The 26,041-nt window shown below is 43.3% G+C and overlaps 1 long non-coding RNA gene across 7 annotated transcripts in view; it reads right to left on the bottom strand.

The window, feature by feature from the left end:
• LOC134345128 (uncharacterized) overlaps positions 1-26,041 on the bottom strand; it is a 149,398-nt gene that overhangs the window by 25,597 nt on the left and 97,760 nt on the right. For 4 of the 7 annotated variants that reach the window (XR_010017613.1, XR_010017610.1, XR_010017607.1 and 1 more), the window contains exons 2-3: positions 8,215-8,531; positions 145-280 (exon numbers count right to left, since the gene is read on the bottom strand). The exons of 1 other annotated variant lie outside the window; for it this stretch is intronic. This is a non-coding gene — a long non-coding RNA (uncharacterized LOC134345128). The remainder of the gene's footprint in view (positions 1-144; positions 281-8,214; positions 8,532-26,041) is intronic. 2 more of the 7 variants (XR_010017608.1, XR_010017612.1) reach the window with 2 other exon arrangements.

The following is a 26,041-nucleotide window of genomic DNA, read 5'->3' as shown; positions in this document are numbered from 1 at the left end:
ACTAGTGGGAGTATTCAAGGACATTTTCAACCTCTCACTGCTATGGACAAAAGTTCCCACTTGCTTTAAAAAGGCAACAATTATACCAGTGCCTAAGAAGAATAATGTGAACAGCCTTAATGGCTGTCGCCCGGTAGCACTTACATGCTTTGAAAGGTTGGTTATGACTATACTGAACTCCTGCCTCAGCAAGGACCTGGACCCATTGCAATTTGCCTATTTTCACAATAGGTCAACAGCAGACACAATCTCCGTGGCTCGTCATAGGGCTTTAGACCACCTAGACAACACAAACACCTATGTCAGGATGCTGTTCATTGACTATAGCTCAGCATTTAATAACATCATTTCCACGATCCTAATTGACAAGTTGCAGAACCTGGACCTCTGTACTTCTCTCTGTAATTGGATCTTCAACCTCCTAACCAGAAGACCGCAGTCTGTGCAGATTGGTGATAACATATCCTCTTCGCTGACGATCAACACTGGTGCACCTCAGGGGTGTGTGCTTAGCCCACTGCTCTACTCTCTATATACACATGACTGTGTGGCTTGGCAGAGCTCAAACACCATCTACAAATTTGCTGACGACACAACTATTGTTGGTAGAACCTCAGGTGGTGACGAGAGGGCATACAGGACTGAGATACGCCAACTAGTGGTGCCACAGCTACAACCTGGCACTCAACGTCAGTAAGACAAAAGAGCTGATTGTGGACTTCAGGAAGGGTAAAGCAAAGGAACACGTACCAATCCTCATAGAGGGATCAGAATTGGAGAGAGTGAGCAGCTTCAAGTTCCTGGGTGTCAAGATCTCTGAGGAGCTAACCTGGTCCCAACATATTGATGTAGTCGTAAAGAAGGCAAGACAGCAGCTATTCTTTATTAGAAGTTTGAAGCGATTTGGCATGTCAACAAATACGCTCAAAAACTTCTATAGTTGTACCATGGACAGCATTCTGACAGGCTGCATCACTGTCTGATATGGAGGGGCTACTGCACAGGACCAAAAGAAGCTGCAGAAAGTTGTAAATCTAGTCAGCTCCATCTTGGGCACTAGCCTACAAAGAACCCAGGACATCTTTAGGAAGTGGTGTCTCAGAAGGCAGTGTCCAGTATTGAAGACCTCCAGCACCCAGGGCATGCATTTGGAAACTCAACGCCTAATTAGGGAGAGCCAGCATGACTTTGTATGTGGCAGGTCATCCCTTAGCAACTTAATTAAGTTTTTTGACAAGGTGATGAGAGAGATAGCTGAGAGCAGGGCAGTGGATATTGCCTGCATGGATTTTAGTAAGGCTTTTGACAAAGTCTCTCATAGGATGCTAATCCAGAATATTAAGACGCATGGGATCAGTGGCAAGTTGGCAGGATTCAAAACTGGCTTGCACATACAAGACAGAGGATAGTGGTGGAGAGGCCCTATTTGAGCTGGAGATCTGTAATTAGTGGAGTTTCACAGGGATCTGTGCTGGGACCTCTGCTCTTTGAGATGTTCATAAATGATTTGGGTGAAAATGTAGTTAAGTGTTAGTAAGTCTGCAGATGATACTAAGGCTGGTAGAGTTGTAGATAGCGTGGACGAGTGGAAAAGAATACAGTTTGATATAGACCAGTTGCAGATATGGGCTGAGAAATGGCAGGTGGTTTAACCCAGATAAATATGATGTTGCTCCTCAGCAGGGCAGATCTAAGGAGACGGTACACTGCTAAGGGCAAGGTCCTTAAAGTTTTGCTGAGCAGAGAGAACTTAAATCCAATTCGTAGCTCCTTGAAAGAGCCTACACAGGTCGATAAGATGGTTAAGGATGCTTATGGAACGCTTGCTTTTATTAGTCTAGGAATTGAGTTCAAAAGTCAGGAGGCTATGTCAGAATCAGAATCAGGTTTATTATCACCGGCACGTGACGTGAAATTTGTGAACTTAGCAGCAGCTGTTCAATGAAATACATAATCTAGCAGAGAGAGAGAAAAATAATAATATTAATAATAAATAAAATAAAACATAATAAATAAACAAGTAAATCAATTACTTATATTGAATAGATTTTTAAAAATGTGCAAAAGCAGAAATACTATATATTTTTTAAAAAAGTGAGGTAGTGTGCAAAGCTTCAACGTCCATTTAGGAATCGGATGGCAGAGGGGAAGAAGCTGTTCCTGAATCACTGAGTCTGTGCCTTTAGGCTTCTGTATCTCCTACCTGATGGTAACAATGAGAAAAGGGCATGTCCTGGGTGCTGGTGGTCTTTAATAATGGACGCTGCCTTTCTGAAACACCGCTCCCTAAAGATGTCCTGGGTACTTTGTAGGCTAGTGCCCAAGATGGAGCTGACTAGAATTATAACCTTCTGCAGCTTCTTTCAGTCCTGTGCAGTAGCCCCTCCATACTGCTGTTTACTCAGTAGTCTATAATTCTCAGATAAAACAGGTCATGTGGACTGTTTAGGGATTTCAGAGGAGGAGGTGCTTGTTGTCTTGCGAGAAATTGGAGTGGGTACGTCTAACGCAGTCTCAGACATTGTGGGAGGTTAATGCAGAAGATCCAGCAGTCCTGGCTGAGGATTCCAGTTAATTGGGCCATCAGCAAATCGGGGCAGTTGCTTATTTGGGCCAACTCTTAAAGAACAAAATTAATCAAGAAAATAGCCAGGATCTCGTACATTTGGGACACTATGCCTCTTGACTGGGGCAGGAGACTGGTGCAGAACTGTTTCTAACTAGCATTAGATGCGTATGCTTGTGTGACTGTTAGACTGTACACTGCGCTTGGAGCAAACAGCTTTTAATCAGCATCATTTCTGTGTTTAAAAAGCAGTAATTTTTGTGACTATGCCTGATGAGAAATATGGAGTAAGACAATTCAGAATGGTTTTGTTCACGGTCTGATCTGGTCCAGATGTAAGACCATCTAGGAGAACAGTTGACCCCACTCCGCCATTTCAACATGACTGATCCATTTTTCCTATCACCCCCAATCTCCTGACCCCTGGATTGCTTCATGTCAATCAAGAATTTATCAACCTCAACCTTAAATAAGCATAAAGCTGTTCTCCACAGCTGCCTGTGGCTATGAATTCCACAGATTCACCATTCTCTGGTTAAAGAAATTCCTCTAATCTCCATTCTAAAAGGACACCCCTCTATGCTGAGATGTGTCTTCTGGTCTTAGAGACTTCCACCATAGGAAACATCCTCTCCACATCCACTCTATCAAGGCCTTTCACCATTTGATACGCTTCAATGAGATCATCCCTCATTCTTCTGAATTCTAGTGAATACAGGCCAGAGCCTTCAAAAGCTCTTCATATGACAAGCTATTCAATTCTCGAATCATCTTTGTGAACCGGCTTTGAACCCTTTTCAGTTTCAGAACATTCTTTCTATGATATTACAATGGGTGATGGAAAATGCATGCCAATAGGGCAATATTACAATAGTCATGGGGACTTCAATATGCAGATAGATTGGGAAAATCAGATTGGTGCTGGATTATAGAAGGGGGAATTTCGAGAGTGACTACAAGATGGCTTTTTAGAGCATCTTGTGGTTGAGTCTACTCAGGGATCAATTATTCAATTATTCTGGTTTGGGCCTTGTGCAATGAACTAGAATTTATTAGAGTTTAAGGTAGAAGATCCCTTAGGGGAGGTGATTATAATATGATTGAATTCACCCCAAAATTTGGAAAGGAGAAAATAAAATCAGATGTATCAGTATTACAGTGGAGCAAAGGGAATTTCAGAGGCATGAGAGATGAGTTGTCCAGAATTCATTGGAAAAGAACACTGGCAGGGATGATGGCAGAGCAACAATGCTGGAATTTCTGGAAGCAATTCAGAAGGCACAGGATACAGACACCCCAAAGGGGAAGAAGCATTCTACAGGAAAGATGACATTACCATGGCTAACAAGAGAAATCAAAGCCAACAGAAAAGCCAAAGAGGAGGCATATAATAGAGCAAAAAATAGTGAGAAGTCATAGGATTGGGAAGCTTTTAAAAACCATTAAAAGGCAACTTTTGAAGGTGACGATGGAATATGAAAGTAAGCTAGTCAATAATATTAAAGGGGATACCAAAAGTTTCTTCAGATACATAAAGTATACAACAGAAGTGGGAGTTGATATTGGGCCACTGGAAAAAAGTGCTGGAAAGGTAGTAATGGGGAAACAACAAAATAGTGGATGAACTAAGTAAGTATTTTGCATCCATCTTCACCGTGGAAGTCACTGCAGTATGGTGGAAGTTCCAGGTGTCAGGGGTCCTGAAATGTGTGAAACTAACATTAATAGGGAGAAGGCTCTTGGGAAACAGAAAGGTCTGAAGGTAGATAAGTCTCCTGGACCAGATGGAGTACACCCCAGAGTATTACAGGAAAGATCTAACATGGATAAAGCAGTGGCTGATTGGCAGCAGGCAAAAAGTGTGAATAAAGGGAGCCTTTTCTGGTTAGCTATCGGTGATTAATGGTGTTCCACTGGGGTCTGTGTTGGGACAGATACTTTTTACGTTATCTGTCTGTAAATTGGATGAACAAATTGATGGCCTTGTTGCAATGTTTGATGAGGATATGAAGATAGGTGGAGGGGCAGGCAGCTTTATACAGTGTCGGGAGGTGCATGGTCATTCACTTTGGTAGAAGAAATGAAAGGGATAACTATTTTCAAGTAGAGAGAAAATAGAAAAACTGAGGTGCGAAGGGACTTGGGAGTCCTTGTGTAGGATTCCCTAAAGGATAATTTGGAGGTGGACTATGTGGTGAGGAAAGCAAGTGCAACATTATCATTTATTTCAAGGGGGCTAGAGTATAAAAGCCAGGATGTAATGTTGTCATGTTGAGAATTTATAAAGCATTGTTCAGGCCCCACTTGGACTATTGCATTTGCCTTCCTCACCACAGACTCGACCTGCAAATTAACCCTGTGTGTCAATTAACTGGAATCCATTGTATTTAAAATGTCCTTAGCCACGGGTGAGGTGCCTGAGGGCTCGGTGATAGCTGTTTTTCAAGAAAGGCTCTAGGAATTAGTTGAGAAATTATAGGTCAGGTATTCTGACATCAGGTGGTAAATCACTGGAAAGTATTCTAAGGGACAAGATATATTAGTAGAAAATAGACAATAGACAATAGGTGCAGGAGTAGGCCATTCGACCCTTCGAGCCAGCACCGCCATTCACTGTGATCATGGCTGATCATCCACAATCAGTATCCAGTTCCTGCCTTATCCCCATAACCTTTGATTCAGCTATCTTTAAGAGCTCTATCCATCTCTTTCTTGAAAGCATCCAGAGACTTCGCCTCCACAGCCTTCTGGGGCAGAGCATTCCATATATCCTCCACTCTCTGGGTGAAAAAGTTTTTCCTCAACTCCGTTCTAAATGGCCTACCCCTCATTCTTAAACTGTGGCCTCTGGTTCTGGACTCACCCATCAGCAGGAACATGCTTCCTGCCTCCAGCGTGTCCAATCCCTTAATAATCTTATATGTTTCAATAAGATCCCCTCTCAGCCTTCTAACTTTCAGAGTATACAAGCCCAGTCGCACCAATCTTTCGACATATGACAGTCCCACCATCCTGGGAATTAACCTTGCGAACCTGCGCTGCACTCCCTCAATAGCAAGAATGTCCTTCCTCAAATTTGGAGACCAAAACTGCACACAATACTCCAGGTGTGGTCTCACCAGGGCCCTGTACAGCTGCAGAAGGACCTCTTTGCTCTTATACTCAATTCCCCTTGTTATGAAGGCCAGCATGTCATTAGCTTTCTTCACTGCCTGCTGTACTTGCATGCTTGCTTTCAGTGACTGATGTACAAGAACACATAGATCTCATTGTGCTTCCCCTTTTCCCCTTTTTAGTATTTGGATAGACAGGGACGGATGAGAGATAGTTAGACCTTGTGTATGGTAGGTCGTGTCTACCCAGTCTTACAGAGTTTTTTGAGGAAGTTACCAGGAAAGCTGATGAAGACATGTCAGTGGATGTTGTCTGCATGCACTTTAGCAAGGCCTTTGACAAGGTCCTGCATGGGATTTTGTTCAAGAAGGTTCAGTCACTCCGTATTCAGTATGAGGTAGTTATCTGGATTATACATTGGCTCTGTGGGAGAAGCCAGAGAGGGGTAGTAGATGGTGGGCTCTCTGTCTGGTGCCCTATGACTAGTGGATTGCCAAAGGGATCTGTGCTGGGTCAGTTGTTTGTCATCTATATCAGCTATCTGAATGATACTGAGGTTAACTGGACCAGCCAAATTGTGAATTACACCAAAATTCGGCCTAGTGAATAGCAAAGAAGACTATCAGAGCTTGCAGCAGGATCTGGACCAGCTAGAAAAAATGGGACTGAAAAATGGCAGAATGAATTTAATACAGACAAGTGTGAGATTTTGCACTTCGACATGACCAGGCAGGGTAGGACTTACATGGTGAGCAGTAGAGCACTGAGGAGTGTGGTAGGACAGAGAGTTCTGGGAATACGGGTCCGTAATTCATTGTAAGTAGCATCACAGGGTTGTAAGGAAATCTTTTGGCTCATTGTCCTTCAAAGATTAAAGTATTGAGTATAGGAATTGGGATGTTATGTTGAAGTTGTATAAGATGCTTGTGAGGCCAAATTTGAAGTATTGTGTGCATTTCCGGACACCCTTCCACAGAAGAGATATCAATGAGATTGAAAGAGTGCAGAGAATTTTTAGAGATGTTGCTAGGAATTGAAGGCCAGAGTTATATGAAAAGGTTGAATAGATTAGTACTTTATTCAAAGGTGCATAGGAGAACGAAGGTTGATTTGATAGACATATGCCAATTTAAAAAGGGAATAGATAGTGTAAATGCAAACAGGCTTTTTCCACTGAGGTTGGGTGAGACTAGAGCTAGAGGTCATCGGCTAAGGGTGAAAGGTGAAAAATTGAAGGGGAATCTGAGATGGAACTTCTTCACTCAGAGTGGTGCGAGTGTAGAACGAGGTACTAGAGGAAGTGGGTTCGATTTCATATATTAAGAGACATTTGGATGAGAGGCGTATGGAGTGCTATGGTCGAGGTGCAGGCTTTTGTGACCAAGCTGTATAATAGTCCAGCACGAGCCTGACAGGCCTGTTTCTTTGCTGTAGTGTTCTGTGATTCTATACTATAACTGAACTGTTCTGTATTTTTGTATGTCTGATGACCTTTCCTTTCTTGGATAAGGGACTCAAACTGCTCAGAATACTCCAAGTGCAGTCTGATCAATGCCTTGTAAAGCCTCGGTATTACATCATTGCTTTTATATTCTAATCTTTGTGAAATTAATGCTAACAATGCATTTGCCTTCCTTACTAGCAATTCAATCTGCAAGTTAATCTTTCGGGAATCATAGAAACATAGAAACATAGAAAATAGGTGCAGGAGTAGGCCATTCGGCCCTTCGAGCCTGCACCGCCATTTATTATGATCATGGCTGATCATCCAACTCAGAACCCAGCCTTCCCTCCATACCCCCTGACCCCTGTAGCCACAAGGGCCATATCTAACTTCCTTTTAAACATAGCTAATGAACTGGCCTCAACAGTTTGCTGTGGCAGAGAATTCCACAGATTCACCACTCTCTGTGTGAAGAAGTTTTTCCTAACCTCGGTCCTAAAAGGCTTCCCCTCTATCCTCAAACTGTGACCCCTCGTTCTAGACCTCCCCAACATCGGGAACAATCTTCCTGCATCTAGCCTGTCCAATCCCTTTAGGATCTTATACGTTTCAATCAGATCCCCCCTCAATCTTCTAAATTCCAACGAGTACAAGCCCAGTTCATCCAGTCTTTCTTCATATGAAAGACCTGCCATCCCAGGAATCAATCTGGTGAACCTTCTTTGTACTCCCTCTATGGCAAAGATGTCTTTCCTCAGATTAGGGGACCAAAACTGCACACAATACTCCAGGTGTGGTCTCACCAAGGCCTTGTACAACTGCAGTAGTACCTCCCTGCTCCTGTACTCGAATCCTCTCGCTATAAATGCCAGCATACCGTTCGCCTTTTTCACCGCCATTCCTTTGTACCTCTAATTTCAGAATTCTCTCCATTTAAAATGTATGATGATAAACTAATGTGATGTAATCTATTGGTTTACAAAAGGTGTTTCACCACCACCTGTCTAAGAAGCAATAAGGAATGAGGTATTACTGGCCTTACCACACTGCACATACACTCAGTGGCCACTTATTTAGGATACCAGTGTACCTGCAGTCCTGATGAAGTGTCTCGGCCCGAAACATCAACTGTTTGCTCTTTTCCAAAGATGCTGCCTGGCCTGCTGAGTTCCTCCAGCATTTTGCGTGTGTTGCTTTGGACTTCCAGCATCTGCAGAAGTTCTTGTTAATGAGAAAGGTCAGTGGGGAATGGTCAGACTGGCGACAGTCACTCTAATAACCATGCGTTACAGCAGTGGTGTGCAGAAGAACATCTCTGAATGCACAACACGTGGTCCTTCAAGTGGATGGGCTAAGGCAGCAGAAAACTATGAAGCTCTGCACTCAGCGTATAATTTCTTTTAAAGGCTAGGAAAAAAAAAACAGCCTAAGCAACGATTTGTTTCAATATCTGAAAATAAACTGATGACTATGCTTCCAGTGAACAACCACTAAGCTCGCTGAGAGGACAAATGGCAGCAGTGGGGAGGCAAGGAAAATATTTTTATTGAGGAGCTGCTCCTGGGTATGTTTGCAATGGGAAGTAATAAGAGGCTTGTACAAATATTGCCAGCTGAGCTTCCTTCAACATGAGCTGACGGCTGCAAGTTATGAGTTGTGAGAGGTTTAGCCTTCGAGAGAATATTGAGTAAGACTGGCACAGTTGGTGGATGTCATGAGATATCACTGTTCTAGAGTGGCGATTGCATCTGTGCAGACAGTCTGTTCCAGTTCCTATTCCAATTATTTCCAAAGCCAATTTTTCACTTTTAAAACTTTTAAAAATTTTACTTAAAGGAGTAGCGTAGAATGGGCCCTTCAAGCCCAATGAGTCACACCGCCCAGCAACCCACCTGCTTAAATCTAGTCTAATCACAGGACAAGTTACAATGAGTAATTAGTCTACTGACCTGTATGGCTTTGGACTGTGAGAGGAAACCTGAACAGCTGGAGGAAACCACGCCATCTCAGAAAGGACGGGCAGACAGCGCTGGAATGGAACTCTGAACTCTGGCACCCTGAGCTGCAATAGCATCGCACTAAGTGAGCTGGCAGTGCCAACACCAATGCGATATTGGCTGGTGGACCTCACATGCGAAGACAACTTTTTCCTTCCTGTTGGTCAGTGACCCCTATCAAGACCAACATGCATTTCCGATCATTAGCCTTTTTTCTTGAAACCCCAATTTCCTCGATTTGTCGGGTGCTCAACACTGTGTTGTGTGCGTGTGCGTGTTTTTGAGTGTATATGCATGCATTTCTGTGTATGTTATGTATTTCTGAGTACAAGCTCATTTGTACGTGTGTGTGTTTGTGGGGGGGGGTGGTGTAAGAAAAAGCTTTGTGGGAGGAGATGACCACCTTGTTTAACAGCTAGTTTGGGAGACCATCAGATCACATTCCTGGCTTCAGAGTCACAGAGTTAAACAGGCACAGAAACAGGCCTTTTCATAGTCATACTTTATTGATCCCGGGGGAAACTGGTTTTCGTTACAGTTGCACCATAAATAATAAATAGTAATAGAACCATAAATAGTTAAATAGTAATATGTAAATTATGACAGTAAATTATGAAATAAGTCCAGGACCAGCCTATTGGCTCAGGGTGTCTGACCCTCCAAGGGGGGAGTTGTAAAGTTTGATGGCCACAGGCAGGAGTGACTTCCCATGACGCTCTGTGTTGCATCTCGGAGGAATGAGTCTCTGGCTGAATGTACTCCTGTGGCCAACCAGTACATTATGTAGTGGATGGGAGACATTGTCCAAGATGGCATGCAACTTGGACAGCATCCTCTTTTCAGACACCACCGTGAGAGAGTCCAGTTCCATCCCCACAACATCACTGACCTTATGAATGAGTTTGTTGATTCTGTTGGTGTCTGCCACCCTCAGCCTGCTGCCCCAGCACACAACAGCAAACATGATCGCACTGGCCACCACAGACTCGTAGAACATCCTCAGCGGCGTCCCAGCTGGTCCATGCAAACCTAAATGCTTGGCTCCTAAACTTCTAAACCTTGCCAATCCATGGACGGTACCTGTCCAAATGTCTTTTAAAAGTTGTTATTGTTACCTGTCTCAACCACTTCCTCTGGCAGCTCGTACCACAGGTACCGCCCTGTAATAGGGCATTGGCCTGTGGCCAATTCAGATATCCGAAGTTCGGAGAGGAGGGGATTTCAATTGGGTCCATTGCTCGAGGATAAAAGGCAGCAGCAGGTTGTGTTTGAACTTTGACCAGTGGCCAATACAAGTATTGGAAGTTTGAAGAGGAGGGGACTTCAATCAATTTCACTGCCCAAGGATAAAAGGCAGGAGCAGGTAGCGGCAGCATAATCGAGCTTTGACCAGTAACCAGTCGGCGTCTGGGATTGATTAGTAAGAGCAATTAAAGGAAGGTGGGGCAAGTGCCACATCTGTCATCTGAGTGGGCAGAATCAGAGTGGTGATCTCGAGGCCTCAGTGAGAAGAGGCCTCACCCAGAGAAAACAAAGGAAAGAAAAGCTCAAGTTTTTTTATTCTCTGCTCAGCTAGAACAGTAGGGATGCCAGATAGTGAAATGCTCCTCTTGCTGGATGTGGGAAGGCAGGGAGACCTCCAGCGTCCCTGACTACAACTGTAAGAAGTGCCTCCATCCACAGCTTCTAACAGACGTGTTAAGGAGTTGGAGCTGGAACTGAATGAACTCCAGATCGTTCGGGAGGCTGAACGGTGACAGATGAGAGAGGTAGTTACACCCAAGGTTTAGGACACAGGAAACTGGGTGACAGTCACAAAGGGGAGAGGGGTTAAAGAGCCGGTTCTAAGTACCTCCGTGTGCATTCCCCTTAACAACAGGAATACCACTTTGGATACTGTCGGGGGAAATGACCTAACAGGGGAAAGTTACAGCAGTCAGGTGAGAGAAGAGCCACGCTGTGGGATTGGGGATTCAATAGGTAGGGAAACAGACAGGAGGTTCTGTGCACAAGAATGAGATTCCCCAGTGGTATGTTGCCTCCCAGATGCCTGGAGCCGGGCCATCTCAGATCGAATGCTCAGCATTCTTAAGTGGGAGGGTGAGATACCAATGACATGGGTAGGATGAGTGATGAAGTTCTGTGTAGGGAGTTCGGTGCTCAGTTAAAGGGAAGACATCCTGAGTTGTGATCTCAGGATTGTTACCCATGCCAAGTGCTAGTGAGGCCAGAACTAGGAAGATTATACAAATTAATACATGGCCAAGGAGCTGATGTAGGAGGAAGAGCATACAATTTTGGACTCTCTTTCCAGGAAGGTGAGACAGGTACAGAATGGATGCTTTACACCTGAACTGGAGAGGGGCCAATATCCTAGCAGGAAAGTTTGTTAATGCTGCACGGTGGGGTTTAAACTAGAGTTGCAGGGGGGTGGGAACCAGAATGCCAGAACAGTTAGTGGGGGCAGATGTCGGTAAGACCTCAGACAAAGTTAGGAATCAAAAAGTTGAGCATGGCGCGACTAGTGTCCTGAGCTTCATATATTTCGATGCAAGAAATATTGTAGGAAAGGCAGATAATAGTGCTGAGGATGAGGTAGCTGGTTTACAAACGGAGGCAATCTGTAATGAGGAGAGGTTGTTGAAGGGGCAAAATCACAGTCAACAGGATGAGTTGCAATGCAAAGGCAGCCAAAATTGTATTCAAGAGGGTGAATACGGGACTGAAGGTGTTACATTTGAATACGCACAGTATACGGGATAAGGTAGATGAACTTGCAGCACAGTTGATGTTGTAGGCATCACTGAACCATGGCTGAAATATTATAGCTGGGAGCTTAATGTCCAAGGATACATATTGTATTGAAAGGGCAAGAAGGAAGGCAGAGCTGGGTGGCATTCCTCTGTTGATAAAAATATAGATGCAAAGGGACTTGGGAGTCCTTGCACAGAATTTCCTAATTTGCAGGAAGGCAAATGCAATGTTAGCATTAATTTCAAGAGGGCTAGAATATAAAAGCAAATATGAAATGTTGAAATTTTATAAAGGCACTGGTGAGGCCTCACTTGGAGTATTCTGAGCAGGTTTGGGCCCCTTATCTTAGACCAGATGTGCTGAAACTGGAGAAGGTTCAAAGGAGGTTCACAAAAATGATTTCAGGTTTGAATAGCTTGTCCATGTGAAGAGTGTTTGATCAATCTGGGCCTGTGTTCCCTAGAATTCAGAAGAATGAGGGGAGACCGCTTTGAAACCTAACGAATGGTGAAAGGCCTTGATAGAGTTGATGCTTCCTTTGAGAGTCTAAGACCAGAGGACACAACCTCAGAATAGAGGGGAGTCCTTTAGAATGGAGATGAAGGGGAATTTCTTTAGCCAAAGAGTGATGAATCTGTGGAATTCGTTGCCATGGTCAGCGGTGGGGGCCAAGTCTTCTTGTATATTTAATGGAGAGGTTGATAGATTCTTGATTGGTCTGGTCATGAAGGGATATGAGGAGAAGGTAGGAGAGTGGAACTGAGAGGAAAATTGGATCAGCCATGACAAAATGGCGGAGCAGATACAAAGGGCCAAATGGCCTAATTCTGCTCCTATATCTTATGGCCTGTGTGTATAAAAAAAAAAAAAAAAAGTTGTCTGGCAAGTTCCTCTTAAATCTTGCCCCTCCCATTTTAAATCTATCCCCTCTGTCTTCAAACTCTGATAAAATAAGTTTACATTCACCCTGTCTAGGCCCTCGAGATTTTATGCACCCTAGCAAGATCACTTCTCAGTGTCTTACACACACTAATACTAAGTCCTAGCTTGACCAATGTCTCCCAATAGCTCAGTCCCCCAAGTCTTGGCAGCACTCTTGTAAATCTTTTTGCATTCTTTTGAGTCTAATAACGTCTTTTCTATAGCAAGAGAAACACAATAGTTCATAATATTCCATGTACGGCCACTAACATTGCACTATGACTTCAAAATTTTAATACTCATTAATATAACCTATGAAGAAAGTCAAAAGCATGCCAAGTGCTGTCCTGACGAAGGGTCTTGGCCTGAAACGTCAACTGTACCTCTTTCTAGAGATGCTCTCTGGCCTGCTGCATTCGCCAGCAACTTTGATGTGTGTTGCCTTTTTCCCTATCCTGCTTATCAGTGACTCCACTTTCAGTGAACCATGTGTAGTGGAAAGTGTGCTGACTGGCTGCATTACAGCCCCGTATGAAAACACCAGTGCCTTTGAATGGAAAATCCTAACAAAAAGTAGTGGATTCAGTCCAGCACATCATGGGTGAAGCCCTCCCAACCGTTGAGCACATCTACATGAAACATTGTCGTAGGAAGGTAGCATCCATCATCAGAGATCATCAGCACCCAAGTCATGCTCTTTTTTTTGTTGCTGCCATCGAAGGTACAGGTGCCTCAGGACTTGCACCATCAGGTTCAGGAACAGTTACCACCCCACAACCATTAGGCTCTTGAACCACACGCACTTGGCCATCCATTGAGATGTTCCCACAACCAATAATCTCACGTTAAGGACTCTTTATCTTCATATTTCCTGTTTTCGTTATTTATTGCTACTTATTTAGATTTGCATTTGCAGTTTGTTGTCTTCTGAACTCTGGCTGATTTTTCATTGATCCTGCTCTATTTGTTTTCCTGGGTATGCCCACAGGAAAATGAACCTCAGAGTTGTATATGGTGACATTATGTACTTCATTGATAAAAGTTGCTTTGAGTGCTTTGAGTACTTGCACTCCAAGGTACCTTTATTCCACAACACTCCACAGGGCCCCTCCATTCCCAGTGAAAGTTCCATGTCCATTCAGCAGCTGATACTTATCCAAATTAAACTCCTTTCTCTGTTCCTTGCCCCATTAACTTGGCTGATCAAGATCCTTCACTGTTCTCTATGTAGCACCCCCCCCCCCCCCGGCCAACCTCAGGGTCACTCGGCTAGCAGTCGTCTAGGGAAACAGCCCTCGGCCCCGCCAAACTGGGTAATTAGTTTGTGTGGATCCTGTGTGATGTACCTCACCCCGCCCAAATGACAGACAATACACCAGATACAATTAAATGATTTACAGTTTATAGATATTACTGGAACTATATAATTAATAGAGAATAAAATATAAAAGGAAAATAAAAGGCGCCACACTTATCAAAGTTCAATCTCTTCATGCAATTTAATGTTCCAGAGCAGCCTACAATGTAAAACCTAATCAAAGGCCTGACAGAAGTCCAAATAAGTCACGTCTACCACTCTGCCCTTGGTTACCTCACCAAAACAATCAATCATGTTCATAAGACATGATCTCCCGTCTTATGAACTTGATAGAGTTTTTCACTCTCAACTCTGGTGCCCCACAAGGCTGTGTCCTCAGCACCCTACTCTATTCACAACTGCTTGTCTAGATTCTGCTCAAACTCTATCTGCAAATTTACAGATGATAGCACTGCGGTGGTCGCATCTCAAATAAAGATCAGTCAGAGTCCAGGAAGGAGAGAGAGAGCCGAGTAACATGGTGTTATGAAACAACCCTTTCCTCATGCTCCTGTTTACAACAAAAGTACTGAGGTCAAGAGAGTGAGAGCTTCATGTTCCTCAAAGTGAACATCACCAATTGTCTGTCCTGGTCCAACCATGTAGACGCAATTGCCAAGAAAGTTCACTGGTGTCTCTGCTTCCTCGGGAGGTTAAAGAAATTTGGATGTCCTATTGTCCCATTCAACCCTCAGAATCTGTTGTGCTTTCTACCATCAAGCCACTTGTGTATCCAGTTACTTTATTCTTCTCCCTTGATCCCATGCAATTTAATCTTCCTACCCAGACGCATCACCTCCTGCTATAGTAAATGCTCTACCTGAGATGGCAAGAAACTGCAATGAGTTATGGACATAGCTGAACAGGTCATGGAAACCAAACCCCCACCTTGGACTCTATTTATATTTCTTGCAGCCTTGATAAGTGTAAACAAACTCAAATATTCCACCCATCCTGGACAGTCCTCTCACTCCGATCAGGCAGAAGATTTAAAAAAAAGGTCTGAAAGTATGTCCCATCAGCCTCAAGAACAGCTTCTTCCCCATTGTAATAAGACTACTGAATGGCTCCCTAGTACAGAAAGATTCAAGGATCAAAGTAAATTTATTATCAGTGTTCATATATGTCACTATATACAACCAGAGGTTCATTTTCATATAGGCATACTCAATAAATTCATTATAGAATTATAACCATGACAGAATCAATGAAAGGCCACACCTACTTGGGCGTACAACCAGTCTGCAAAAGCCAAACTGTGCAAATATCAAAAGAATGAAATAATAATAAACAAATAAGCAATAAATATCGAGAACATGAGATGAAGAGTCTTTGAAAGTAAGTTGATAGGTTGTGAGTTCACGTTGAACACTTGACCTCACAATATAGCTCATTGAGACCTTGTACTCTGCACTGCACTTTCTCTCCGACTACAACACTTTATTCTGCACTCTGCTCTCCTTTTACCTTGTACTTCCTCAATGCTCTGTTGCAATATATGGACATTTTGCAAGGCATGATTTTCACCGTACAGTTGTACATTTGGCAATAATAAACCAATTTACCAGGGGGGATTGTAGAAGCTTGGTCCTTAGACTCTATGGCCATAAAACATAGGAGCAGAATTTATTTAAATCTTACATCCATCCCACAGCATAAGTTAGTAAAAATTTTAGTATTATGACTCCATCGCAATGTACAGACATGTGAATTTATAAGTCTAATAGCTTGTAGAAGGAAGCCATCCCGTAGCCTATCAGCCCTGACTTTAATGCTGTGGTACCGTTTGCCAGATGGAAGCAGCTGAAGCAGTTTGTGGTTGAGGTGACTGGTGTCCACAATGATCCTCCGGGCCTTCTTTATGCACTTGCTGCTATAAATGTCCTCAATGGACATCACATCCACAGATGCACTGGGCTGTCCGTACCACTCTCTGCAGTGCCCAGCGATCAAGGTTGGTGCAGTTCCTGTACCAGGCGGTGATATAGCCAGTCAGGATGCTCACAATGGTGCCCCTGTAGGAGCTGGGGGCTCATGCCAGACTTCTCCAGTCATTTTATGCTGGAGTCCGCTCTGTCATTCCATCTATCCCCCTCAACCCCATTCTCCTGTCTTCTCCCTGTAACTTTTGACACCCTGACTAATCAAAAACCTATCAACCTTTGCTTTAAATATATGCAAGGAATTGACCTTACAGCCATCTGTGGCAAAGAATTCCACAGATTCAGCACCCTTGAGAGAAAGAAATTCCTTCTCATCTCTGGTCTAAAGGGACACCCTTGTATACTGAGGCTGTGCCCTCTGGTCCTAGACTCCCCACTATAGGAAACACTGCTTTCCACATCCACACTATCTAGGCCTTTCAATTTTCTGTAAGTTTCAATGACATTCTCCTTCATTCTTCTAAGCTCCTGTGAGTACAGGCGCAAAGCCTTTAAATGCTACTCATATATTAACTCTTTCATTCCCAGGATCATTCTGCTCTAGATACACTCCAATGCTTCCCATTAAGGGGCACAAAACTGCTCACAACACTCTGCAGCCTTAGCATTACATCCTTGTTTGAATAGGAATGTACAAGGTATGTTTAGTTTACATCTTTTCTGATTTTAGCAAGCTGCTTGTCAAAGGATTATTCAGATTTTCCGGTTCACCTCTGTTGCTGTGACTCTGACAAAACAGACTGAGCAGGCTTCTCTGTGCATCCAGAATCATCACTTTAACTGCAATACAGGAACACTCTGTAATCTGACACATTCAGAACTGTGGTGGAACCAGATTAGTAGATTCTCTGGAAAAACTGGATGTCATTCTATTTAATTCAAATATTCTTTAAATGTTATTCAGTAGAATAATGTATTTTTTACTGAACCCAAAGTCTGCAGGGAGTGAACAGACTCCACAACCTATAGACTCATTTTCAAGGACTCTAAAATTCAGTATTATTCGGCAAATAAACTCTTCTCAGGCTTCCAGCCAGGTAAAGGTATTGATTTTAACCGACCTTTCGATGACAACTTCTGCCATCTTCATCAGGGATGATGCCTAGGCATATCTAGTCCACTGGTATATATACCCCCATCGTTCATCCCTCCTGATCGGTTACTCATCATCCAATCAGCTTTCCACTGTCCCACCTTGTTTACAATTGAATTCCTGTTCACACTTAGAGTGAGACCTTCCTTCATCTTTGTTAAAATTGTTTTCCTCTAGTTTTATTTCCATGGCTTCCTTCACCAGGCAGTCCCAAAAGCCATTGGCATGGCACAGTAGTTTTGTGCTATCAAGGTCAATCCTATGGCCATTGCGGATGCAATGTTCTGCTACTGCTGATTTCTCCAGGTAACCCAAATAGATACACCTCCTGTTCTCCTTGATGCGGGTTTCCACCGTGCATCCCATCTGGCTGATATACCCGGCTCTTCACTCACAGGGAATCCTGTGAACGCCAGCTGATCTGAGCCCCCGGTTATCTTTGACCAACGTAAACTGTGATTTGAGCTTCCTTGTGGGCTTGTGGATGGTACTAATCTGGTACTTCTTCAGGGTCAGCCACTATCATGCCTCTCAACATACAGCGGCTCTTTCTACCTTAATTAACCATGCGAAAACTATTTCGAGCCCAGAAAGTCTCCGCAAGGAAATGATGATTCTTCATGACATTCCTACAGAATGGCTACAAGGTGAAGGAAATCAATCGAGCCCTTAAGAGCACTGACAGAAAAACCAGGAACCTAACAACGAGGAGGAACCCGTCACTACTGCCGGTCTTCCCTATATTTCCATGGTTTCTGTAAGGATCACAGATTTGAGTGCAGATAACAGGGCCTTTTTCACGAGTCTCCAATGAACAACATCGTCTCAACGTCTCCGCTGCCAAACCACCTTATGATCTTATATACTGGCATAAGGTTATTTGAATAAAATAGAATGTTCCTGATGAACTTAGCAGAGTGCAGTGCCTTCTATACTTACACACTCTTGTGCATTCGGACTGCCAAACCATAGTTCTAAGTTCAAAGTATATTTATTATCAAAATATGTATGCGATAGTCAATCTTGAGGTTTGTCTGCTTATGGGCAGCCACAAAACAAAGAAACCCAACAGAACCCGTTAAAAACGAAGGCAGTCAGATGCCCACTGTGCAGGAAATTGTGCGAACAATAAAAGTAAGCAAATGGCATTCTGAACTGAAGTTCACGAAAGTGAGTCCACAGTCACGAAGCCAGGTGCAGGTGATCCTGTTAGTTGCAGGCCACGGCCTCTGTTAAGCGCAGAGATGAGTAAACTTCGTGGAAGAGAAAGCCAAACACCGGCCCTGTCACCCTAACCTTTCCAGTCTGGCCCAGCACTTCAAATAGCCAAACCTCGGGTTGTTCCTCACTCTAGGATTTGGGCCCAGCCACTTCAATATGCTTTGGGGCCTGGAAACCACCGCCTCAATTTGGCCCATACTGAGATTTCCAGTTAGGCCCAGCGCTGAGTCAGTCAACCAGACCATGATCCATTGAGAGTACCGAGGACATGAGTTGTAAAGTAGTACACAAAATGCTGGAGGAAATCAGCAGATCAGGTAACATCTATGGAGAGGAATAAAGAGTTAATGATTTGGGCCAAGACTATTCATCATTACTGGAAAGGAAGGTTGTATGTGGTAACATATACCCACTTTGATGATAAATTTACTTTGAACTTTGATGCAACCAGTCAGGATAATCTCTATCGTTCATCTGTATTCTTGCAATTATAAAAGATGTTAAAGTGAGTGCAGGAGACCACACCAGGTAAGATTCAAGAGTGCCAACTATTTAAAGAATTTAGAGAGAGGTCAGGCACTGGGGCCCCAGTGGGTGAACAGGGAAAGCTGAGAAACTCTCCTGCAGAGATCACAGGTAATAAACAGAGCCACTTAATCTGCAGCAATTTGGGTATGACAGCCACCCCGTTCAGCTCGTTTGATTCTTCCACCAGAAACAAATGTCAAACAATGATGAGTTTTGCTGGGGAGCTAGAACCATCAGGAATATCTGAAATGTGATAATTTTACTAACTGGGCTTTTATAAAATATACATCATATAAGAAAAGTCAAAGCCAAAGTTGAGTTTCTTGTCACACGCAGAAGTATATACACAGTGGCCATGGTTTTAGGTGCACATGTAAAGCTGTGTCAGAAACTCAATGCATAAAAGTATGCAGAAATGGTCAAGAGGTTCAGTTGTTGTTCAGACCAAACATCAGAATAGGGAAGAAATGTGATCTAAGTGACTTTGACCATGGAATGATTGTTGGTGCCATACAGGGTGGTTTGAGTATGTCAGAAATTACTGATCTCCCGGGATTTTCACACAGAGCAGCCTCTAGAGTTTACAGGGAATGGTGCAAAAAACAAAACACATCCAGCACGCAGCAGTTCTGTGGGTGAAGATGCCTCGTTAATGAGAGAGATCAGAGGAGAATGGCCAGATGGGTTCAAGCTGACAGGAAAGTGACAGTATCTCAAATAACCATGCGTTACAACAGTGGTGTTCAAACAAGCATCTCTGAATAAACAACACATCAAACCTTGCAGTGGACAGGCTAGAGCAGCAGAAGACCACAGGGTACCTAATAATGTGGCCCCTGCATATATGTATGCACAGACGCGATGAAACACTTTCTTGCCGCAGCATTAAAGACTCTAAGCAAAACACAAGTAGCATTCACAGGAAAAATACAACTTAAACATAACTTATACAAAATTTTTTTACAAGAAAGACACAATTAGAATAAAAGGGCATCGGCCCAAAATTTCGACTGCTTATTCAGCTCCACAGATGGTGCCTGATCTGCTGAGATCCATCAGCATTTGGTGTGTGCTGCTCTGGATTTCCAGCATCTGCAGAACCTCTTGTGTTTAGAATTTTAAAAAGTTAACTTTAGTGCAATGTGATCAGAGTGGTCGGAGTATTGCTGAACTGTAGTGGTGATTATGAAACGAATGGTTGAAGGGAGGTAGCAGCTCATGAACCTGGCGGTGTGAAACTTCAGGCTTTTGTACTTGCTGCAAAAAGATAGAATGAACCATATTTTTGATGATGGATTTTGCCTTCTTGAAGCAGCACCTCCTGTCGATGGTGGGGAGGGATATACCGATGTTGTATTTTGGACAGATTCACTACTCTCTGCATCTTATTATGTTCCTGACCCCATTATTAAGTCATGACATTTTCCACAGTACACCTGTAGAAGTTTGTTAATGCGTTCGGTGAAAGTTTATGGTTATAGCATGATAAGGGCTCTGTACAGACATAGAATTGTCCCTCCATTTTGGCTGACAAGTTGCTAGAGTGAAAGAAAAAAAGCCTAGTGTTTATACAGTACTGTTCAAAAGTTTTAGGCACATACAGGACATACAGCTCAGGAGTCTAAGAGTTTTGCACAGTACTGCAGTAACTTGGTGTATTCCCCTGTATGGCTTTATTGTGGATTGGGAGTAGGAAGGGGGCAGGGAGAGGGGAATCATAGTTGGGAAAAAGGTAAGGGAGAAGGGAGGGTGTGGGAGGTAGACAGACATTCTGTAGTGACCAATAGACCAATTGCTTGGAATCAAATGACCTTGCCTGGTGTCTCAGGGCTAAGTGTGTCTGTACCCACTTCAACCCCTCCCCCCGGCACTCCTTTTCACACCCCTCCTGCATCACTTCATCTCACCATTCCGAGCATCCTTCCCCCTCCTCCAGATCTCACTCTCTGGTCCACGTCGACAAATAACCTAGCGGTGTATATATATCTATGTGCCTAAGACTTTGGCACAATATTGTAAAGCACTTTTTTACATTGTTTTTCTGAAACATAGAAAATAGGTGCAGGAGTAGGCCATTCGGCCCTTTGAGCCTGCACCACCATTCAGTATGATCATGGCTGATCATCCAACTCAGAACCCTGTACCTGCCTTCCCTCCATACCCCCTGATCCCCTTAGCCACGAGAGCCATATCTAACTCCCTCTTAAATATAGCCAATGAATTGGCCTCAACTGTTTCCTGAGGCAGAGAATTCCACAGATTCACCACTCTGTGTGTGAAGAAGTTTTTCCTAATCTCGGTCCTAAAAGGCTTCCCCTTTATCCTCAAACTGTGACCCCTCGTTCTGGACTTCCCCAACATCGGGAACAATCTTCCTGCATCTAGCCTGTCCAATTCCTTTAGGATTTTATACGTTTCAATCAGATCCCCCCTCAATCTTCTAAATTCCAACGAGTATAAGCCTAGTTCATCCAGTCTTTCATCATATGAAAGTCCTGCCATCCCAGGAATCAATCTGGTGAACCTTCTTTGTACTCCCTCTATGGCAAGGATGTCTTTCCTCAGATTAGGGGACCAAAACTGCACACAATACTCCAGGTGTGGTCTCACCAAGGCCTTGTACAACTGCAGTAGTACCTCCCTGCTCCTGTACGTGAATCCTCTCGCTATAAATGCTAGCATACCATTCGCCTTTTTCACCGCCTGCTGTACCTGCATGCCCACTTTCAATGACTGGTGTATAATGACACCCAGGTCTCGTTGCACCTCCCCTTTTCCTAATCGGCCACCATTCAGATAATAATCTGTTTTCCTGTCTTTGCCACCAAAGTGGATAACTTCACATTTATCCACATTAAATTGCATCTGCCATGAATTTGCCCACTCACCTATCCTATCCAAGTCACCCTGCATCCTCTTAGCATCCTCCTGAAATTACAGGATTTCTGGCGCTAGAGGATGGAATACAATATTTTTACGGGTGTTCTTATAAAGTTGTGCAAAATTATTAGGGGCGTAGACGCGTACAATCTTTTTCCCAGAATTGTGGTATCAAGAACTAGAAGGCATAGGTTTGTAGTGAGAGAAGAAAGAGTTAATAGGAACCAGAGGGGAAAATCTTTCACCCAGGTAGCGATCAGTGTGTGTAAGGAGCTGCCAGAGGAAGTGGATGAGGCAACTACAATAACAACATTTAAAAAGGTACAGTACTTGGGCAGGAAAGGTTTTATAAGGATATGTTGCAAGCACCCATAAATGAGATTAATTTGGATTGAAATACTGGTTGTCCTGGACCAGCTGAGCAGTTTCTATGTTGTATCAGTCTAGGGCTCTTTGAAAGAAATGAGGTGGATTGAAACATTACTGGACAAGAGCCAAACTTTAAGGTCATTCTGACACTGAGAATAAGCAAATAATTGTGACAATGTACTTGCATGAACCTCTTGATCATGTCTGCGTGCTTTTATATATTGAGTTCCTGCCACATGATTGGCTGATTAGGTATTTGCATTAACGGGCAGGTGTACCTAGCAAAGTGACCACTGAGTGTAATTTGATTTTCATACATAAATAGATATCCTCAAGTCTACTCTGTCAATTCATCTGATATACTTGGTCTGTATTAAAAGCCCACCAATCTGCTGATATTCTGAGTCTGTTAATCCTCTGCCTAACAAATATTTATTGGTTTTTGTTCGGATTGAATTTATTGATCATTGTTTCACATTTTTCACAAGCCACCATTTACTGTTTAAAAAAAAGCTGAAATATAGATCTAATTTTTAGATACTTTAGGAATGGATAAAAGAAGGGGCTAGATCTCATTGGTTATACATTTCCTGCTCTTGCCTATATTAAAGATGAAAGGTTTCCACCTGAAACATGAACTCTTAACTTCCCTCCATGTGTGCTGCCTGGCCCTCAGACTTCAGTCCCGTGTGTCACTCCAGATTCTAATATCTGCTCCTCATTATCATATGCGAGACCCCGGTTCCATTCTGATGCTCTCTATAACTAGTTTGTACACGGTTTCCTCCCACATTCCAAAGATGTAGGGGCTAATAGGTTAATTGGTTGCATGGATATAATTGGGTGGCACAGACTTGTTGGCCAGAAGGGCCTCTTACTGTGCAGTACATCTAAAGATAAAATTCAGAAGATGTGTAGCTCAGGTGGTTGATGGTTGGGGTGAGCTGTTCTCCAAGCTTGAGAATTTACCTGCAAACGTTTCCTCACCATACGAGGAGACATCATCACTGTGCTGTTGATTGTGGTGTGTTCTCCGAATGCTTGGCCTTTATATACTGTACTTTTCAATCAACTGACTAGACATCAATTCAGAAACTGAATTGAGATGTGGGGAGGAAATCTTGTTGCTGATTAGCTGTGTGGTGAACTTCGTGTTGTGTGAACACATAGCATAGACATAATCATCCTTTATTGATCCGGGGGGGAAATTGGTTTTCCTTACGGTTACACCATAAATAATAAATAGTAATAGAACCATAAATAGTGAAATAGTAATATGTAAATTATGCCAGTAAATTATGAAATAAGTCCAGGACCAGCCTATTGGCTCAGGGTGTCTGACCCTCCAAGGGAGGAGTTGTAAAGTTTGATGGCCACAGGCAGGAATGACTTCCTATGATGCTCTGTGTTGCATCTCGGTGGAATGAGTCTCTGGCTGAATGTACTCCTGTGCCCACCCAGTACATTATGTAGTGGATGGGAGACATTGACCAAGATGGCATGCAACTTAGACAGCATCCTCTTTTCAGACACCACTGTCACAGAGAGTCCAGTTCCATCCCCACAACATCACTGGCCTTACAAATGAGTTTGTTGATTATGTTGGTGTCTGCTGCCCCAGCACACAACAGCAAACGTAATAACACTGGCCACCACAGACTCATAGAACATCCTCAGCATCATCCGGCAGATGTTAGAGGACCTCATGCAAGAGAATTCCTAGAAGTGTGGTTTTCCACGAACAATTCTACCAACACGTAGACCTCGATCGTATTTATGAGCCAATGCAGTCAAAGTTCCAGACCACAATGCACAGAGTTCACCACACAGCCAATCAGCAACGAGATTCCTTCCCCACATCACAATTGTGTTTCCTAAATGACTGCCAATCAACTGATTGATAAATACACAAAAGCCAAGCATTCAGAGGACACACTACAATCAACAGCACGCTGATGATGTCTCCTTGCATGGTAACAAAGCATTTGTAAGTAAATTGCTGAGATCAGAGAACAGCTCAACACAATCATGAAATAAAATGGCTGGATAAGCACAACGAGTGAGGCAGGACATCTATAGAGGGGAATGAATAGGGCTTGGTCTGAAACGTCAACTGATTATTCCCCTCTATAGAAACTGACTGACTTACAGCATTTTGCAGGAGTTTCTGTTTCCTTTTAACATATCTTGGTGCATGTTACGGCCAAGAGTCTTCAGTGCTCCAGGCAAGGAACAATTTATGCCATTTGAACAGGTCTCTCTGGCCTGTTCCTATATCACAATGGTTTCTCACTGAACCAGACAAAAAACATTTATTGAAGTAGGCAGACTGGAAAAACAGATTAATGAGAGGCAGCTAGCAGCAACCATGTGGAAGTCTGTGTGACACACACAGCTGGAACTGTTCACAGGAGCTCGGTGACATGACAGAGTGTGCAGAGTCCATCACCGCTGGTAAAGTGGAGTTCGAACACGGAACGGTACAGCACTGTACCGAGGAGCAAATTTATTCACCATACACACTGTGGGTCACTTTACTAGGTACACCTGGCAAATTTCTAATCAGCCAATCACATGGCAGTATCTCAATGCAGTCATGGTCAAGAGGTTCAGACCAAACATTGGAATGGGGATGAAGTGTGATCTGAGTGGCTTTGGCTGTGGAATGATTATTTGTGGCAGACAGGATGGTCTGAGATTCTCAGAAAATGCTGATCTCCTGCGGTTTTCACGCATAAAACTCTCCAGAGTTTACAGAGAATGCTGTGAAAGCCAAAAAAAAAATTCATGTAAGGGGTAGTTTTGTGGGCAAAAATACCTGGTTAATGAGAGAGGTCAGAGAAGAGTAGCCAGACTGGATCAAACTGATGGGAAAATGACAGTAAGTCAAATAACAAGGTGCTACAACAGTGGTGTGCGGAAGGGCATCTCTGAATCTTCAACACAGCGAACCCTGAAGTGGATGGGCTACAGCAGCAGAAGACCACAAACATACACTCAGTGACCACATTATTGGTAAAGGGGGTTCATAATAAAGTGTACACAGAGTGTATATTCAGATGTATAAGGAGAGTTGGTACGATATGCAACACAAAACAATTTCAAAGAACATAGAAAAATACAGCACAGGAACAGGCCATTCAGCCCACAGTGTTATGCTGAACCAACTAAAAAGCAAATCAGAAACACCCAAACACTAATCCCTCCTACCTACACCATGTCCATATCCCTTTATCTTCCTTACATCCATGTGCCTATCCAGACATCTCGTAAAAGCCTCTAATGTATTTGCCTCTACCACCATTCCAGTGCATTCCAGGCATTCACCACTCCCTGATTTTAAAAAAAAACTTAACCCCTCACATACTCCTTAAAACTGCCCCCTCTCACCTTCAATGCACGCCCTCTGGTCTAAAACACTTCAACCCTGGGAAGAAGATACTCTCAGAATCTTGTAAACCTCTATCAGGCCTCCCCTCAGCCTCCAGCAACATCCAAGATGATTAAGAGGTATAGGTCGATGTGGATAACCAGAGACATTTTTCCTAGGGATGAATTGGCTAATGCCAAGGGGCATAATTTTAAGGTGATTGGAAGAAAGTATAAGGAAGTTTGTTTTTTTTTTACCCAGAGAGTAATGGTTGCTTGAAATACCCTGCCAGGGGTGGTGGTAGAGGCAGATACATTAGGGACATTCAAGAAAATGTCCCTGGTACATGGATGATAGCAAAATGGAGGGCTATATAGGAGGGAAGGGTTTCATTGAACTTAGAGTAGGTTAGAAATTCACCATAACATCGTGGGCTGAAGTGCCCACACTATTCCATGTTCTATTCTACAATTATAACGGGCAG

The sequence above is a fragment of the Mobula hypostoma genome, chromosome 4 (genome assembly GCF_963921235.1).
Source record: "Mobula hypostoma chromosome 4, sMobHyp1.1, whole genome shotgun sequence".
NCBI classification, from domain to species: Eukaryota; Metazoa; Chordata; class Chondrichthyes; order Myliobatiformes; family Myliobatidae; genus Mobula; species Mobula hypostoma.
The sequence above is the reverse complement of the archived record's forward strand: the minus strand, read 5'-3'. Positions and strand labels throughout refer to the sequence as shown.